The following is a 20,367-nucleotide window of genomic DNA, read 5'->3' as shown; positions in this document are numbered from 1 at the left end:
AAAAGAAAAAAATAAAAAATAAAAAATAAAATCTAACTTGGCCCTGGTATTCTTTGCCCATTTTAATTAATCCCTGTGTAAATTTGCGTATGTTGATGGGGTAAAAGTTTAATATTTTTTTATGCAACGCCGCTGCTCGGTATATATGTATGTACTCACACATTAGCTACACCGTCTAACGAGAAAAGTTATTTTTCATAATCTCAGTCGTTATTTGAATTTCTCCAAACCGAAAAGCCTAAAAATATCTTTTTTTTTATTTATGAGTAACCGATCTAATCGATTCTCACGGATTACAAATTCCAAATTCTATTTTTTCTGTTTTTGAGAAATTTTGTACCATAACTTATACCATACATTATGTATAAAAGCTGAAGATTTTCGCCGGTACTTTTTCGAGAACGGATATACCTATATATATATTCGAAGAGCTGGGTCTCAACACCAGTCGTTGACTGTTTACGCGTCATGATCGATGACGCTTGGAAGAAAAAAAAAAAAAAAAAAATGCGAATATTCGTATCGGTGGTATGGAGGAGGCGGCAGCGCCGCGAGTAAAACCCGGGTGAGAGGAAGAGCGGCCGTGAAGTATGATGAGGACGCAAAATCGGCGTTGCGGCCGAGTCGAAGAAATGGGAGAAATAAGGGCGGCTGTGTACAGGGGAGAAATGGCGGAGCGGGGGGGGGGGGGGGGGGGGGGAGGGGCGAGTCTGCGTCTGAGCTGCCGCGATGAATGGCCTGCCTCCGCGGTTCTCTCGCTCGCAGCAATTTTTTGTCAGCACCCGCTTGTATCAAATTACGATAAATATCGCCACGCTGACGTGCACCTCGCGAGGGCGCCTTCGGGACTCCTGCGGGACTCCGACTCGCTTGCACTTTGTTTCGCCGACCCGCACACCTTCCTTCGAAAAATTGACGATGTACCGAACTCGACTGTAAACGAATAACCGGTGTTATCGGGATGTTACTATTCTATACCACCGAAAATATATTCAAACGCAGTATTTTTAAGGATGCGACGAAGATCGAATTTCGACACGTCTTTATTGTTGTACAGAAGGAATGATGCTAACTAGGGGTAAAACGGCGTATAAGATGGCAAATCGAGTGTAAGGCGAGCGATATAAAATTGGGTTGAAAAAATTGCACATCAGGAGCTAATAGCGATCAGGTGAGGATAATGGGGATAAATTTCGCGGTAAAAATTTTCAACCGGTATTATTCGGACCACCTGCGAATATCCAGGAGTATAATTATGCAGGGTGTACGCGAAATGATACGCAATCATCGTTAATTATGTGCACAAAACATAACAATCGTGATGATAATAAATACAAAAAAAAAAAGAAAAAAGAAACCCCCTAAAAATATGGTGCGGAAGAAACCTTAACAACCCCATCATCGTCCGAAAAAATGTAGAAGGAATTTTTTTTACGGGCGCGCCTCACGCGAGAAATGAAATAAACAGGGGCCAGGGGGGATGGGGGGTGGGTAGGGGGAGGGGGATGGGGATGGGTCGAGTAACCTTTCTCGCTCGCTCGCGGAAAAGAAATAGAAAGAGAGATTGGTAGGGAAAAATGAGGCAGGTGCACAGGTGTTGTGCTACGGAGGAGGTTAGGGGAGAAGACGGAAAAAAAGAAAAAAAAAAAAAAGGAGAACAAAGAAGAGGAAAAAAAATTCGTGCGTGTAGTACGTACATAGTATACACAAACGAACGAGAGAGGCGAGAGAGACTTGGTCGCGAACGGAAAGAAGGGCTCTGGAAAAGCATCAGCGGTAGTGAGAACGGGATCAGGAGAATGAGCGGCGGGGGTGGGTCCTACTCTATGTATGTACATATAGGTATATGTATATATAGATCGGTGTACGGTCTGTACATATGTAAACGTTGGTACATAGGTGTCTGCCCACCCTCCCGTGCCCCCGCGAGTGAGACCGATAGAAATATAGAGAGAGAGAGAGAGAGAGAGAGAGAGAGAGAGAGTAAGAGGGAAGAGAAAAAGGGTGGCGGAAAGGAGGGGCGTAGAGGGAATCGAGGGGGAGGCACGTAGGAACATGTAGTGGGGGTTGACAGAGATGAATTCGTTTCATTTCACGCTGGGAAGCTCTCGCACTCCCCGCGTCCGATGATTTACTGGGCTACAATGTGGTAACCCATGATTTATCGCGACCAACACGCCGCCATACCTGGGCCTTCGTGAAAACGTGTGCGTTTGTTACGTACGTATATTACATTGCGCACACTTGCGTACGTAAATATATATATATATATACATACATATGTATATACATATATATTATATACGTACCTGCATGTACACCGCATGCGTACATACACTTACGCCTTACACTCGCCTCTCGTGATCTCTCGCCGACTCTTATAATATGCGCGTTCGTATATATACATATATTTTACCCATATACAACGTGTGTATGTATATATATGTATACCTACGTATGCCGCGTATAGCTACGGTGCAGTCAGCTCCGATGTCTGCCGAGCCCAAGGGACACGGGATATAAAAAAGGGGGGGAGATCGAGAAGCTACGGGAAAGATGCGGGGAGTACAAAAGTGGAAAAGAACTTTTCGGAGGGACGAAGGGAACGTTGTCGTTGCGTGTGCACTCTCGCGCACCTCGCAACACAATTCGACGTTGAATGCGTGAGACGTGTCGAAAGAGGGGGGGGTTTCTTTACATCGAGTTTGTCGTCTAGGCCGAGTTCGGTTGCGCCTATAGATTCTCAATTTTTGAACTCAACTGTCCCGTAGATTGTACAGTTATACGCGTACACGCGTACCTATCGAATTCGTTGGTCAATATGTATATCCACCTGGTATCCGAAAATTCGAGTATCTGGGAATAAATTTGTTTAATGTAATTCGTCGTATATAATTATAGAAGACGGTCTTTCGTCTGGGCTCATCTCGTTACCGTGTGTCAGATATCGACGGACGAATAAATTCGAAGATTCCTCATTTTATATCACACGGCCATCTCTAAATTTAACTACGATGTGATAATAAATTTCACTCAGAACGAGACACGCGTGCGTTTTTTTTGAATCGGATGAAAAAAGTGGCGGTGGATCCCGTTTACCCGAAATTGCCAACAATTACCTCCGAGAAATTGAAAGCTTTCATTAAAAGCGCGAGCTTAACACGTGCAATTTTTTCCCCCCTCCCGTTTTCTACCACCACCCAAAAGATCCTTTACTCGAAATAAGACCCGTGATTATGAAGCAACGCGAACGTTTATATTCTTGAACGTTGCAATTGTTACTGCATAGCGGACGCGTTGTATACATATATATATATATATGCGTGTATACAAAAATAATTGACCGGGCAGAACCCCGTTGAGTCAGAAGTTGCGGTTCGTTAAAAGTTACAACCGAGACATCTTACCTTTCGCGGTGTGTAATTAGTTTGCGAACGATGATTACCCTTGTAGAAAGGCGCGACGTCTCTCTTCTACCTCCGATATCACGTAGGTACTTATAAAACCGAGGGCGACGTGGTCGCCGCCGCCGCGATAATACCGTCGTATAAATCTCAATCGTCGATGGTAGCGGATACGCGGATATAAACGCGAAAAGATATTAATCAATGGCGAAACTTGTCCGCGTCATCCTTCGTACGTATATGTATAGTATACGCGAGTTATATCGCACATCGTGCAGCATTATGCGGTTGCATCCGATGCGCTCGTACACAAACGGCAAAGAATGGAACGCCGTAGGAAGGGGGGGGGGGGGGGGGGGGGGGGCGGCGATTCCCGGCTGCACCTATCGGTCACTCGCTCGTTTCTATCGGCCGGTGAGCTCGGCCGACCATAAACGAGACCGTGGCGGTGCCATCATGGTCAAAACTGAAACGGCGCGGCCAACAAGTATAACAATAATTACGTGGGCGCTATAAACAAAGGGGGGGTAGGGGGGTTCCCTCGCCCCGTCCTCGTACCCACCGCATCCCGTACGCGTCGAGCCGCAAGCCTGCAAAGCCACAGGGGCAAAACCCTCGTCTTCGGCGTAGCGCGGGGCTCGTGTTCAAAACTGGAAATAAGCAACGGTGGCGCGTATAAGGCGGCGCGATACACGTATACCTACGCCAAAGTGTAACCGAGGAGGGGGAGGGGGGAGGGTGAGGTGGACTACTACGTTAGTAACAACAACCGGAGAAAACTGAACTCGACCGAACTGAACTCAGCTGAACTGAAGCGAACCGTTTCCGTTCTCCACCGAGCAAAGTTTCCGCCCTCACCTACTACCTACCTCCTCTTACGTACCGAGCCATTGGTACCCCCGAAAGTCAGGGGTCTGCTTCGAGATTCATTAGGGATCTTACTAATCCTTATGTATCCGACGGACTTAAGCTGCGACCGTCTCGCACACCGTGTAAACTTCGTTGCAACCGCGTACACGACTGTATACCTAACCTACCCCCCCCCCCCCGAGGAATGTACGCCGCAACCGGCGGCTAGCCGTTGTTTTTATTGAAGAAGTTTCGCTACAGATTAGAGGCAGCAAGAATTGCACCTAGAGTCGGTTGTTCTTGGGTTGGTTCGTCCTTACGAAAAATGTCGTCGAGTTTTGTTGTCCCCGTTTTATTTTCGTTGTTCATTTTTCCCTTTTTCTTTTTTTTTTTTTTCTGCTTCGACTTTTGATTAGTTTTTGAGGGAATCACGGAAGAGGAGGGACGCCGGGCGTACGGATACCGAGGGTTGCGTGTGACGACGGTGACATTTAAAATTAACATTTTAATTCGAGCCAACCGCTCAGGACGACGCGTATTATAAGTTTTATTGTTATTAATATATATGATAACGCCGTGGGATCCCCGGGGATCGACACTCCAACCCCCTCTCCGCCCCCCGCTCACTTTCTCTTCCTACCTTTCACCACCCTCTTTGACGTTCTGCAATACCAACGGGACACGTTACATCCCCCCCGCCCCCCCTCCCCCTCACTTGGACCCTCGGCTCCCCTACCTGAATTACGCATTTCTCTCATATCACGGATCCTCGTATTTACGCGCTCACGAATGGTAGGTATACCTTGGGAGAAAAATTTTAGATAAAAAAAAAGAAAAAAAACAATTATTAATATCCACCGTAATGTAATACGACATATGCGTGCGCGAGCGACTACCGTGATATTCTTTTTCCCTACGGTACTGAGGGCAACTTCGATCTTCCTTCACCCTTGAAGTCTCCCCCATTCCTACAGTTTCGTTACGAAGTCTTAGGTCTGCCGAGATATACTAACAATGAGGTTGAATCCATACCCGCCCCTCAATTCTTCTCATAACGTTTTATAAGACGTCGTTTCTGAATACATTCGACAGCCGTTACGGTACATAATATTAACCTGCTGCTGCTGCTGCTGGCGACGATGAAGGTGCTGACGGTGGTGGTTCGTCCATCGCATGAATTGAATAACAATAATGATCGCTCATAGTATCGGTTAGAGAAATTAGTTAACGAGTTGTTTCTGGGCGGAGTAAATCTTCTCACGGGTTGGGAGCAGTTTTATTTTTTTTTTTTTTTTTTTTTTTTTTTTCTTCTATATCCTCGAACGTATGCCCACGTGAGTGTTGAAACTTTTTTTTTCCACCGTATCGGTGAGTGGGACATGCATTCGCCGTTGTTGTGCGTACCGTATATCGTTGGTTAATTAAGTGGCGCGTGTGGCATTCGAAAAAAAAATAATAAAAATGAAAAAAAATAAAAATAAAATAAAAAATAAATCTATGGTAGGCGTCATGCGTGCGACGACGTGGATGCTCGGCGTGTACGGGATCCGGGAAGAGCGGCGAGGAACGACGATAGATCTTTAAAGGAGGCGAGATATTTGTTACGTAACTTCGAGGCGGACAATATTTCACCAAATAACGAGCTAGCTGCTAGCTGTTAGCCGAGCTAACGCTAGCGCCGAAATGCCGCGTGGAAAAAGACGGAGATGAAGAAGAATAAGAGGAAGTGAAAAACAAAAAAGAAAAAAAAAAAAAAGGAAGGAGGAGAAGAGACGGCCCACCGATTTTTCTCGCATCGTACAGCGCGCCGCGTGTTAACCTGGTGGTTGTACACTGGATGCGAAGCTCGAGGAACGGTATGATTTGTGGAAAGGAAAGCGTTTCAGCCGTCTATCAAGTTTAGCGGTCGTGAAATGAGAGACGAGTTGTAAAACATGACAACCAAATGAGGATATACGTAGTGGAAGGAGTTTTCCGAGGGTGGCGGACGGGTGGAAACGGCAAGGGGAAAAGGAGAGGGCGCGTGCCGCCATCCGCGATTTTATAGGGCCGTTAAATTTACTCTCTCACTTTCTCGATCTCTCTCTCTCTCTCTCTCTCTCGTCCTCCCCGTACCTCGGTAAACACAATTTGACCCAAGGACCAGATATCCATAAGTGGCCCGCACGGATTATTCGGATATTTACAGGGTCAAATTGTAACGTTGACAGACATAAAACGGATTTTCACGGCTTTGAAATTTGAAGAGAGATTCATATCGGATTTGAATCATATTGGGTGAATTGAGTAAGGCGTTCTGGAATGAAATTTGAAAAAAATTGAACAGGGGGAAATATATTTACGGGTTCTTAATGACGACAGTCGTTTCCAAATGACGAATTACGCGAGGCCGTCGTTCGAGTGAAATAGGGTAGGTGTAATATAATGCGGAAATAAAATATTCTATCAACAGTGCGGCGCGACCCTTCAATATCGAAAATTTATTATGGTACTATTTTTTTGAAAAAGCGAGTCGTTGTCCATTCCGTCGAGCGGGATGCCTACGATTTAATAATTCAATTTGGTAATTCATTGGCAATTTGTCAACGAGCGATATATATATATATATATATATATATATATATATTATACAAACGCGGGGGGCGATTATTTATCAGCGTTCAAATTGGGTTGAAAAAAAAAGACGGTAGATACAGGCTTTTGAAAATAAGGTTCGTCGTATAATCGGGGATGATACGACGGGCGTTTTTGCGAATAGAAAATATGTACATCGGATTCGGTGAACCGAACGACTGTTGCGGAGGACTTACCGGGTGGCGCGTTATGTAACACACATATATATATATATACGTATACGAAAAGACGCGGGTGAGCCGGGGGACGTGGGCTATCGATTTCTTTCAATATTCCGCGATACGTTTTATTGCTACATTTACTTTTATGATATCGCCAAGCTTTTCACGCCCTACGAACGGTTACCACCAAACGTTACGGGGGCTTACGAGCCGCTACCGATGTTATATCCCTATATCCTTCCTATACACCTACCCTTAAAATACCGAAGTGTGCGCAAGTATGAAATACACGGACATACGAGCCCGCGAGTTTATACGCCGTAGCACAGAAGAGTATGCGATATTTCTCGCAAATCAAAGACTCGCAAAACCGTTCAAAGATACATAAAACCTGTTAGCACTCCCGAAACTTACCCGATATATATTTATGCACATATGTTATTCATCCGCCTAACCCGCGTACACACATGGAACACCGAAAAACAGTCGATGCGATTATGGTTCATATATGTATATTCAAAATGCAGGTAGAAAAGTTTTAAAAATTTTTATTACAGTTTTCATTTTTTATTTCCTATCGATTTTTCCGGACTCGCGACGCAGATTTTCCAAAAATTTCGGGTTTCCACTTGGACCACCGGGGGCTTACAACGGCGATAGTTTGACTGGGTACGGTGTTTTCGGAATTATAAAGGGATAGAGGATCGTGTCGCGCAACCCTTACGCACTGTTTAGCTCCTGCAGTATGCGTATAGCTATAGAATTTCGGAGGGGTCGTTACAGGATATTTCTCGCCTACCAAATTAGCCTACGATTTACGATAGCGGAAGTCTGATAAGATTATAAGATGTATATCCTATGCATCGTCGTATAATACCGGTCTCAACCTTTCGCCACTCGAAGGCAACGCCAAAGATCAAATATTCATTTATCAGCCGAGAATTACGCGAGTGAAACGCCCGAGGTAAACTAATTACTGAAATTCTCATTAAACTCTTTCAACATTTCGTACAATTAATACGATGCAAAAAAAAAAAACAAGTCTTTCATAAATTATCGCACGGCGAAGATTTTCCGTAAACATCGTCCCAATCGATCCCCCGGCGTCCGAATCTGTACCAATCCTACGCAATGTGACGGCGTTCCAAATTAGTTTAAATAGTCAATCCAAATCCTCCGGGAGTCGGACGGCGAGACCCTTCCTAACCCTTTCGGGGAAACCCCGTTCTCGTCACGAACGGTCAGTATTTCACTTATTATCCCCAGAACTTTTTATTGCGTTTGGGCATAAGAGCCACGCGTACGCGCGGATATAAAAATTGGAGGCCATAACGTCGACGTCGCCACACATACGGTTTCGGTAACGGGGTATCGAGGATATCTCAAGGTCGTGGTCTTTGACGAAAACCCACGTTTATCTGTATACGGAACGGAATAACATCCGGTGGATGAATAAACCCCGCCGATTTTTCTTCGGTCGGCGTATGAGAATTTATTTTTTTCATTTCTTTTCTTTTTTTTTCTATTTTTTTTTGTTTTTATCTTTTTCTTCTTCCGCACGGTTCATCCGGAATCCCCCGCGAGTTCCGTCTTCGGATGAAACGCCGCGCGTGAATGGCCAGACCGGATGAGTCGCGGAAATTAAACGTCTCGGGACACCGTTCGCCTTTTTTCCTCCCCGTAACGTACGGCACCCGCTACCAACCGCCGTTCCAAAGCGGGACAATTTCGCCGCGATAAGGAAACAGATCAAGGAGCCAGATACTATATAACCGAGAATCTCTCTCTCTCTATCTCTCTCTCTCTGTTCACTTTTTATCCCCAGGATCCCCGCAGCAGGACCTTTTTCGTCGTCTCAAGATATTCCGGCGCTTTTTTTCTCTCTCTCTCGCTATATACCGAGTCTAACGAAGTCGTGTAGAGAACCGTGCAACGCACGTCGCGGATATCGAAATCCGGAAAATGTTTTTTTTTTTTTTTCGGTTCACAACTTTTTGGCGTTTCGTTCGGTCAACCGAATCTTCCGTCCGTTTCGTATAGACGCGGGTGCGGGGGTCAACGGCGCTCGGTTCCGAGGTACCGGTGCTTGCGGTAGATACGTGTGTGTGTGTGCGTGCGTACGTACAGTACATATATGCATTCCGCAAGTACGGAAACTAAGTAAGCAACGGTATTCTCGGAGCCTGTCGCAGAGCGGAGGCCCGCGCGATGCCTAGCGTACAGGTACAGGTACCGTGGATAGGTGAGATGCGAAAGCCGGTGGACCAGGTTGCCTTGGGATCCGTGCGGTCGACGGGATCCCCGCTTCGAGCATCAGCGGACCATTTATAGACGCGGTAGCTGCGAACACCCCGCTGTACCGTCGGCATCCGCATGGGCCGAGTCCGGCCCCTAATCTCGCGTATATGGGAAAATCCGCTCGCGCTCTTCGTTCTTCGCTGTACCCGCTAACCCGCCGCCGCTACACTCCTCTTTGCCGCCGTGTGTATACGCCGCAGTTTCACCGTACGTACCCGGAATACCCTGCACACCTCGGTGTACGCCGCGTACCTACTACTACTGTACAGTATTACATACCATTGCTATTCCCAGCGCGTACCTGCCGCCTCGTGACTCCCTATCTCTATATCTCGTAGCCGTTTCTACATGTATATTAGCCGGCGTTACGATAGATGTGAGTACACCACACGTCATACATACGTTCGCGAAGTTTTACCCCAGATCATCGTTGATAACGTTTCGCGCAAGAAATTTCATTATCAGAGCTCGTCTCCGTCGTATTGGCGCGAGGGATACAAAAAGTGCCGGAGTATTCGGAAGTGGAGTAGAAAAAAAATTCCGTTTCAAAAAACTTTCGACTTTCGGGTACAAAGTGCACACGTTCGACGAAAAACTGAATAAAAAGCGAGCACGTGGAGTCGCGGTATCGGGATATTTATAAACTCTCGTATCGGTTGCAGCGTCGGAGTCCATTAAGATTATGAATGACAGTGGGTCAGTATTACCGGTCCGTTCCGCCTGATGTTTAGTTATTGTTTCCGCCAGAGATTATATATGGGGACGGGGTACGCCGGGGGAGCTTTATTGCCCGGTAGCTCGTAGCTCTCCCGACGTACACGCGCACACGTACAGAGTACATCGCGTATAGCCTCACCACACACACACACACGCATACTATGAGGTTGTAATAATACACACGCTCGACATTTGCACGTGTAAACAGCAGCTACCACCGAGCAATACCGCGCGGGACGACTCATTCCATGTGGGAAGGTGTGCGGCGCGGACCCACACCTACGTAAGCGTAGTACGTATACGTGTTGGATTCCCTCTCTCCTCTCGTTTCCCCCCCTCCCCCCTCTACGGACTCGCGCGGTCTCTCTATACTCTCAGCTAGCACCTGTTGGCGCCGGCGATTATGACCGCAATAACATTCCGTCAAACTGCGAATGTGCTTCCGACCCAACTCGACCGACGCTCCTCGACTATACGCTACGCTTTCGACTCAACCTGACCCGTACGGTTCGCCCGAGAATCCACGTGCTACGTACTGTTACGTGGGGGGGGGTTCCGTGTATGAATTATCGGTACTTTCTTCGGCCGCGGAGCGAATCTCCGTCTCGAAATTCGAACTTCTTTTAATTATTCAGGACGGACGAGCAGATCGTCGAAAAGAAGACGACGACGTGTATAAGTAATATCTGGAAAGACTGGATTTCTTTCGTTCTTTTTTTTTTTTTGAATTTAAGTTTGTGCTTTTGTGACACGGGGTGACATCACCGTTCGACTATTTCGAGGGAGATTCTCGACGCACCGGACTATCCCGCGCTATAATGTGGAGGTATCCGTAGCAGCGGCAGATGGTTAAGGAATTACTGTAATTGGCGTTTTCACATATTTTAGATAAAATAACTAAAAGCTGTAGGGTTCGGTGGCTAACGGTAACCAGAGGGGCCAGTCCAAACTTCCTGTAATCTATTACCCCGCACCTTTGGAACGCGGTTGTTGAAAGGTGAAGAAATCTATTATACTCAACGTCATCCTTTAGTTGAAATACGTTATTTAACGACAAATCGAACGTCGATCGTCACCTTCCGTATCACGTGAACGTTGAAAAACTGAGAAACCGCAACAGTTGCGACTTTTTTTTTATTTGTTTTTTTCATTTGACAGCTATCCGTTTGAGAGAGAGAGAGAGAGAGAGCACGTGGTTGGGAATTGCAGCGTGCAGTCGGTGCTCAAACCACAAATCACCATTATTCGATGTGTATATATTTTCGCCGGGCATATAATTACGCGCCCATATAACGCGAATCGCTGGGTAATGGCTCAATTCGGTCTTGAGATCACGTTGATGCGTTCGGGGGGGCCCTTCGCCCCCCGACGACCCCCCGTCCCGACGAAAGTCCAATGGAACTGGTAACCCGCGCGCGATTCAAAATAACGCCCGACCATTGGCTGTAACGTGGTCACGTGGCGAGTTACGTCACCCGTGACCATTCGCGATCCCTCCTCTTCGTTTGTTTTTCCCTCTCTTTCCGCCGCGTACGCCGTGTCGCGAAACGCGGGGGAACGAGACAGACGAAACACGTGGTCCCCGGGGCGGCGGGAGAAAGAGACAAACTCGTTACGGGGCGGCGTCCCTCTCGCCGACGTTTTAACAACGCCCTTGCATATAAATCCCCCTTTTTATTCGCGCGCTTCAAAGGAGTGGTGCGTACGCGAGAGAGGATCGTTCGTCTCCGTCCCCGCAGACGAGGACTACCGCGATTTCGTCTCCCTCGTTTCTGCCACCCCCTTCGCCACCCTGCCCTCGTGGTTCTCGTTCTCGTTTTCCTTCTCTCTCTCCGACCCCCCCCCCCCCCCCCCCCCTGCCCCCCGCCCCTTCCCGGCGTCCCGACGCCCCTGACGATCGTCGGTGGACGTCGCTGCCCGAGAGAGGCAGCGACTAGCGCGCGCGACGAGAGCGCAGAGGCAGCGCCGCGTGGCGGACGGAGGTGGGGAGTCGAGGCCGTAAACCATCCGCGGTGAACATTTAACTCACGTATTGCCATCGGAGAAGTTTGCTTTGCCCGCGACGAGCCGTCGTCTTCCGAAAATATAATATCGCGCGATAAACCGCCGCGCGGTTGATACGAAATTCACAGTAAATACAAAAGTATATATACAATTGTACGGCCGGTGGTGGCGTTTGAAGAAAAAAAAGAAAGAAAGAAAGAAAAAAAAACTCGATACATTCGCTGCATTAATCGTTATTAATTATTGTCATCGTCGTCGTTGTCGTTGTACATCAATACCCGATGAACACTTCCGTTTTACTGTCGTCGAAGAGAACGTAACGTACGACTGCGAATACACATGTATAATATAATCGAGGTGCGTTGCATACGAAAGTAATAACGAAGGCACGTTATCGGGGTACGGAATTCCACGAACGTGCGCAATTCGCACGTTTCGTCAAAATTGCCGCACACCAGTAACCCCGCGAAGTTGAAACTTTTCCGCACACACGAATATACACATGCATTCCACCGACCGCATGACAACCAACCATACGTATGCAAAGAGATACGTATAAATAAATACGTACGCCGAGACTCAGCAAATTATCGCGATAAACTGCGTTTCAACGCCAACGGAGGACCTACGTCCTTCTTCGCAAGGGTATCAACCGTCATCCCTCCGATCTGCGAAAGGAAACAAACGACAACGGGCATGGCAACGGAAGCGTGCGCGCGGAGTCGTCCGCAGATCAACTCTTTCCTATTTCGCTGAAAAACGAGCTCCATCGACAGCTACCATCTGCAGCCGCCACGGTAAGTCCCTCCGTACAGGATTTCTCTCAACAACAATAACCGATATTCGTCATACGAGTCTCCTTAACGATTATCAAAATTCAATAACAACGAATCGGCTCTGTCCTGCGCTAATATTATCCTCGATACACATCGCGCGAATATATTCGCTCGCGATGCTGACACCCGTCGATCGAATTTGCGTAAAATTCGAGCGAATCGGGTGAAATCCCGCAAGTTTCCCGCCAAAAATCTACGGTGCACAACGTTCGGTGCACGCGCCGTCCGACGGCCGCCACTTCGTATCGCCGCCGTTCTTCAACTTGTACGTCGAGTCGATTTTGCCTCCATCGTAGATGAGGCGTGTACACACCGCGGCGCCGCTCCTTCTCCTCGGCTCAGGGTTTTTGGTATGTTATACCCAACGCCAGATTTCCCGGGGGGTTTCGTAATCTGCGACGAAAGTATATTACCATGAAAATAGAATTCCCCTGGATTTAAATCTCCGCTAATCTCGTGTGTATACACGCGGCTTCACCGAACTCCAATATTTATCGACGCCGCGGTACAGCGCGGACGATCAAGATGGTTTCTCATATGAAAATTCATTTCACCCATCGAATGACCCGTGGAATTTGAATGTCTTTGATCCAACCGCGGTTCGTGAGTCTGTAACGCTACGAAACTCCACCAATATTTTAATTAAGAAAAATTCTCCACAACCGCCGATACGTGGGGTTCGTACAAAAAGAGAAGAAAAGCTCTGGAGCGACGCAATGACGGATCCGCGATAACGTTACACACCTATATACGCGTATGTACACGGGGAAATATTACACGGTCGGGTCTTAATTCCGGCTGAAAACTTTTTCCTTCGATCTTATCCTTGGAAAGCAAAAAGAGAAAAGAAAAAAAGAAAGAAAAAGAAGAATGAAAAAAAAATTGGAGAGGAAAAAATAATATAACTAGTAGGAGGAAAAAGGGGAAGCGAAAGAGTAAAGTAGCAAGTTCGGCTCGGGCTAGACTCCGCAGCATCGCGGCCGACCCGGTCCCGGTGTCGTGACGGTGACCATAAATTGAGATCCGACGGTCGGCGCGGCTGCGAGCGGTGATAAGCGACCAGGAATCTTCGCTTTCCCTGTCTCCGTCTCATCCTCCACCTGTGCGGTATCTCTCCGCAGCCGGTCTCCTCCGCGCCTCAGCTAGACGAAGAGGCCGCGGGTACGTCGGAACCCAGAAAACCCCCGAATCCCCGAAGGGCAGACCGCGACGAGCGTAACGTCGTTCCATACACACGTATACCTATATGTATACGTATTATACGGGGAGAATTCGTGGTAGCGGGGCGTTGGGAAACGGTAGAGGTAACCCACCCGGTAGCAGCGACGGTATCACGAGCGCAAGTACAACAACGTAACTCCGTTTATAACGAATAGGTAGCCAGTGCCGGGCGAACCCCTACGGGCGGCACGGAGCGGCCATTTCTCATATCAGTTTAGCCGACACTTTCGAGAAGTTCTCTACGGCGTGCCCGGGGGCGTCGCGACGTCACCCGACGCCTGCCCTTAAAACCCCCTCAGCCCGCCGCTACGGCCGCGGCGGAGCTACCCCTCTGGACTACATTTGCCCCCCCCCCCCCCCCCCGGTCGCTCCTACCACCCGTAAGCCCCGCGGTTCCTTTGCAGTCTTCCCTCTTCCTCCTCTTCGTCTTCCTCCCCCCCCCCCCCTCCTCCCGCTCTTTGCTCCTCTCGGCGTCCTCCTCTACCTTCGCCTCCCTCCCCCTCCCGAAGCAGGACCTCGTTCTCACCCAGGAACGTCGGTACGCCCGCCGCCCTAGGCCCCGAGATAAGTGACGCCCAAAACTTAACAAACCCCCGAGTATGATAAAGCGTCTTCCGAGCTCCTATATCACTGGGAAAAGAGGATAGCGGGGAATACGGGGATCTTATATTCGAGGGGAACGAGGAAATCCCTACCAATTCGCTCGCTTGCAATTGCTGTACGCGAGTATATATACCGCGGAATCATAGACTCGCGGCGGTGTTCCGCCGATACAAACTTCATCTCTCAGGAAGATCGCGAGCCGATTATTCCGATTTCACGTCGTGACTGGAATCACTTCGTTTCCCTTGCAACGTCGGATAATTGTACAATTCTGTAAACACAATGAATGCGTGGTGCGGGTCTCTCCCCGTTCGACGGAGTCCGGTGTACGATGGTCTAAAACGAATAGAGATTCATAAATCTGCTGCACCGGTGCACCGCGTGTACGGTAAAACCGTGACTGCAACGGCGCGCGCCGCGCAGTCGTACACACCCGATTTTATTGTACTTTTTAATTATTCGTTACAGCCGCAATTAATCATAACGGCACATAATGATCCGACGATTTATTCGCTCCACTATATACATATCCGTGACCGTGGGTCAATTTGAAACATCCGCCATCAGGGTCGCCGACATTCCGATCAATTTATCGCCTGCCGATGTGGTGTATTAGCTCCGCAAAATAGCTTTTTCAAATCTATAAAAATCAGCGAATGAATACAAATTTGGAAAAAATTTTTTTCCCTCTTCATTTATTTTTTCTTCTACGCGCGGGAGAAGAATTTCCGGTTGCATCCGACGCGCGGTGCAAGTTTAGACGGATTTCGAGTGCACAGTAGACGTTTACTATAACTCGTCGGTGATCACGGGGAATCCAAAACGTTTCAACAATTGGTTCAAGAGCCCCCCTGCCCCCCCCCCCCCCCTATTAATAGAGCAGTTCTGCTCACTTTGTAGGAACTTTACGAGCGAGAGACGACGCACCCCACTGTTGAATGTTGAGTAGCAGTTACCAGCGGTCCCGCGTCCCGGTCCGGGCTCACCCGCCCGGGGTTTACGACTTTTTAAACGTGCGTTTCTAACGCGCGTATATAACGCGGCGTACGCCGACACCCGACCGTCGGCGGTCGTTGATGTATACCGCTGAAGCTAAGAGATTTTCTACAGCAGATATAGAAATATATACGGAAATTTATACATTCCACTTAACGCGCGGATAAGATCTGCCGTACTTATTTCACTAATTATTTTCAACTCATTGTTAAATTGAGACTATTTAATGAGCTTGAATAACGGCCGGGCCGAACCTGTACGTCATAAATAATTATACATGTACACTTCATCTTGAGTGTAACGTACGTTCGAACAAACCATCGACTCGGTACGGTTTGATATGTTGGGTCAATAGCGAGTTTACGTTTAGCGTGAAAAGTCTTAACGGTCTCGTAACACACATAGTAGCCGTAAGGATATCGCGTAGCTACTGTACTCGTACGTCGCTCGATTACATGTGTAGTATACGTAGAGAGTGAAGTCGAGGATTTTCTAACGCCATCAGTGCGTTGCTGCCGTACGTGCAACACAACGTTGAAACTCGTTGAAATGAAATGTGACTTTTGCGTGCCGGTTATATTATACGATACCGGGAGTCTAACTGACCGTGGCCAACTGTAACGGAGCGTAAAACCAATGAATCGTTCATTTAACCGCGTAACAAGAAGAAGCGCGGAGGAGTCGCTTCTCCGCGACCATATAACTCAACCCCTCGATTCTAACGTGCGATACACGTCAACCGTACGTTAAAGAGTAATTATATAGCGGATAAATAGGATGCGCGTCGTACACCGGCGCAAGAGAAAAAAACAAAAAAAAAAGAAACAATGAAAACATAAATAAATGAATGAAAAAACGAATCGCGTCGCGCTCCTAATTGTCTCTGTATAGCTGCGGTTAGCATGCTAGCTCGCGACAACCCCCTCGGTCCGCGGTAGTCGCGCTTCGTAGCGTATCCACGCCTGCACCGTTGCAGTTCGGTTTCGGTTTCGGTCTCGTTTTTGATCGACGAATTGACGGCGAGCGAGGCGCAAGAGAGTCGCGGTCGAATCGTTCCGCGAGAATAATGAATCGGGGGTCGGTGATTAATTTTGAAAATGGTACTCAACTCGGACTCACCGCGTCACATCGCGGTGTTACGGTAAGTCGCGCCGTTTTGGCCCACTCCCGCGCTCCCGTTGAAGGTATATATACGACCGTTCACGGTGGTGGTGGTGGTGGTGGTTGCACGTGAGTAAGTTGTTCGTTATGTCGCCCCTCGCGTAGCTTTATACGACGGGGGAAGGGCCCAAGGTAGCTGGTATGCCTCCAAGACTCTGCTGCGGGATCTCTTGGCCCGATACAATAAATTGCGTTCTCACTTCCCGACGTTAATGGGCATGTCTCGATTTAAGCACACTCCGTTGCCGTTGCGCTGCCGCCGTTATATGCAGCCGATCCCGATGCCGATGCTGCTGCTCCTCCACCACCACCACCACCACCGTCGCCGCCGCCGATATCCACTTCGTATTTATGATCACGTCAATTCGGACCTCGACGAAGCCAAATTTTCGCCAAATAAAAATTCGCAGGATTTTTCGTCCTCTCGGTGATGTGGATGCAACCGCTAATTTTACGTCCGTTCAGAGAACGGTTTTCGTCTAGCTCGCGCAAACGTGTGATGAATTTTACAAGATTCGCTACGGGCAATTTTTGCTGCAGCCGATCGAAACGCGTCGATTCGTCGTTCCGTCCAGCTATGCCAGGGTGAACCTGCGATTGTTCGGTAACAATTCGATTTTATCTATTCTCTACGGCGCCGCGGCGCAACCGCGCGTCCAGTGATATCGTGAATCTGACCTCGACGCGCTGCTTCTCGACGGTGTATACAAAACAAGTTTCTCGCACCCGCTTCCGGTGCACGGGACTCACATAACTAGCAGTGACCACCTACGGATATTGTATTTCTGTTTTTTCTCAAGACGCGTGCAGGGGGAGGATGAGTTTCGATTGTAACGGCGAGATGATGTCGCCCCCCCTCCCCCCCGCTACCGGTGCGGATATGTTCGCATTTTTCGGCTACTTTCCGCAGCGGGCGAGGTCAACGGCAATTGCGTCACCTGTACACTTCACAGGGACGGGGGGCTTACCTGCCGCTATTGCTTCTCCCTTCGCTGTTTAAACTGACTCGCAAACGCAGTTTTACGCATTATACTATACTATACTATACTATATACCTACACCGAAAAACCCTCGTAAATTATACGCGGGAGAGAAAGAAGCGGAGAGAGAAAAAGAAAAAAGAAAGAAAGAAAGAAGCAGGAAGGAACGGGGAAAAGATACCGAGGAGAGGAAGAGAAAAAAATTTCTTACCGTAAAAACCACGCAACGCCGGCTGTGACGGATCGTAACGGTACTTAAGGTATAGGTATATGGGTACGCGGGGCTTTTGCGAGACCGTCGTCGTCGTCGTCGTCGTCGTCGTCGTACAAACCCTAAGAACGATCGCCAAGCTGCAAGTTCAAGGCTGCATTATTGTAATATACACACCGCTCACGAACGTACGTCGCCTGCGCGAGCGAAGTGGACAGGTTTTTCTGTACGGGGAAGAAAAACGAAAGACGATAAAAAAAAACAAAAAAAAAGGAAAAAAAATAGTGGCGTACAACTTGATCTCCGAGAGCGGTGAGAGCGATCTGACGTTTTGGTGAAATTAAGAACAATTGCGACGCATATGCGAAATGGATTTCAGCGATTGATGCATCGGTGAAAAATTGAGGGTAAATTGATCGAAAAGTTTGAATTTCATATAGCAGATGAACGGAGCATAAAAGCGGTTGTAGTATTGATGTAATATTTCGATGTTCGTTTTAGCTGAAAGTACGTGCACGGAATTCTAGACAGGTACGAGGACATAGGTGGTCGATGATGTCACTGCGTATAAGTCGGTTGCCCGTTTGTATTCCTATACTTCTTTTCAGCCTCGAAAAAGTCCAGCGATAGTTCCACGTGGTCCTGTTTTCTGCATATACCTATACCTATACCACGTCGTGAATACGGATACTCGCGTGATCTGATTCGCGGGGATAGGCACAGTTTGGATTCTATTTTAAATGCGTCAAAATTATATCGAGTACAATTTATTCCGGGGCAAACTTGAGTTTCGATTTTTCGTTATTCAGTTTTAAAATTTCGTTGCTCTCCTTTTTTTTTGCTTCGTTCGTTCGTTCGTAGAGCACGGACACGTGAATATTCGCGTTTTGCGATAATTGCAAATTGAAATTCCTGTCCATTGCAGCGAGAAATTTTTTTTAATCTGCCACGTTCTTCGCTACGCAAAACGCGCGAAGAATCAGAAGGATAAGAAACGCGCGGTATACCGATCACGTATGAACGACCGGTTACTTTTCACAAAGTGGTTTTGAACTTGTAACTCAAATTGTAAATTGGTCACACCGCGCGGAATAACGTCGAGGAGAATTTACGCTCTCCGTCCAAGGACTGCGTAAAGCTGTTTCTGTTTTACAGACGGATCGTTGTACTTTCGGGCGATAGCGACGAGAATCCGGAGCTCGTTCCCGCCGCACGTGTCCCGTCACGTCGCTATTTAATTTTATTCCCTTCGTCGCGGTTCCACTTCGCGAAGGAATCATAGGGATATTTACAAGTGACGGTGATCCGTACCGAAAATACGGCATTTCCTGCAGCGGTAGAGAACCTCCGCGGGACAACCGTTGCCAGTATCGAACGGGTGGCGATGTGTATATACCCCCCATTTACATACTATACCAGAACCAGTGAACCACCTGCGCCCGAGCGCGTGTATCTCTTAACAATTCATTCGATCTAGAATACACCGCCGTCGCCGTGTACGCGTGTGTGTGTGTGCGTGTGTGTGTGTGTGGAGTGACGTCGGGAAAAGGAGCGTGACCAAGTTCAATCTTGCAGTAGGTTCAACAAAATTGAGTCAGGGTTACGAATGTCGGAACGAAGGTAGAAGACGTCCGGGGATCGCGAAGGTACTACTTCACCGAGAATCTTTACCCTCAGTCTTTTACATCGACCTACTCAAGAGGCGTTCGACGAGACTGATCATCTCCTGAAAAATCGTGGGACAAAAAATCCTTCGAAATTGAAAAATTTTCTTCGAAAATATGGGCGTGAGAATATCGGTGTGGAGGGTTCGAGATGGTATCGAATGCTCGCTAAATATACGCGGCAATGCCGTGTCTTCGAATTTTCTTCTTTTTTTTTTTGGTTTTCTCGTATAATCATTTGCGAACGAGCTATATAGCAGGTGAACGGGTGTCAATCGCAGCCTCTGAATCAGCAGCTCTTGGTAAAGCGAGTGAAGCTCCGGAGCTCCTCGGCAACTCCAGCTTCTCTTGTCCTCGCTATAGGTCCGACCCACACGAATACAGCTTCGCCCTAATTAAGCGTTCATGAGGCTGCGTACGGAACTGGTTTCGAACCCTTTGGCTCGACCGCTTCGCGGTCAACGTTGAAAAATTTAGAAAAAGCTCCATCCGAAATACAAAGCGAACGACCAACGATCGATAAATTATATTCGCACAGGAATGCATATCACATGTGCAGATATAACCAAAAATCGTTTCGTTGCAAGGAACTTGGAAAAAAAAACAAAAAAAACGAAATAACGAATAA

The 20,367-nt window shown here is 47.8% G+C and overlaps 1 protein-coding gene across 3 annotated transcripts in view; it reads left to right on the top strand.

Moving 5' to 3' along the window:
• The first annotated feature begins 12,031 nt into the window (after nucleotides 1–12,031).
• The window catches only part of LOC105687861 (homeotic protein antennapedia-like), a 111,438-nt gene continuing 103,102 nt past the window's right edge, over nucleotides 12,032–20,367 (top strand). For all 3 annotated transcript variants that reach the window (XM_048657313.1, XM_048657315.1, XM_048657314.1), the window contains exon 1: nucleotides 12,032–12,864. The gene's annotated coding sequence lies outside the window, so the exon portion shown is untranslated. The remainder of the gene's footprint in view (nucleotides 12,865–20,367) is intronic.

This window comes from Athalia rosae, chromosome 6 (genome assembly GCF_917208135.1).
Source record: "Athalia rosae chromosome 6, iyAthRosa1.1, whole genome shotgun sequence".
Lineage (NCBI taxonomy): Eukaryota > Metazoa > Arthropoda > Insecta > Hymenoptera > Athaliidae > Athalia > Athalia rosae.
The sequence above is the reverse complement of the archived record's forward strand: the minus strand, read 5'-3'. Positions and strand labels throughout refer to the sequence as shown.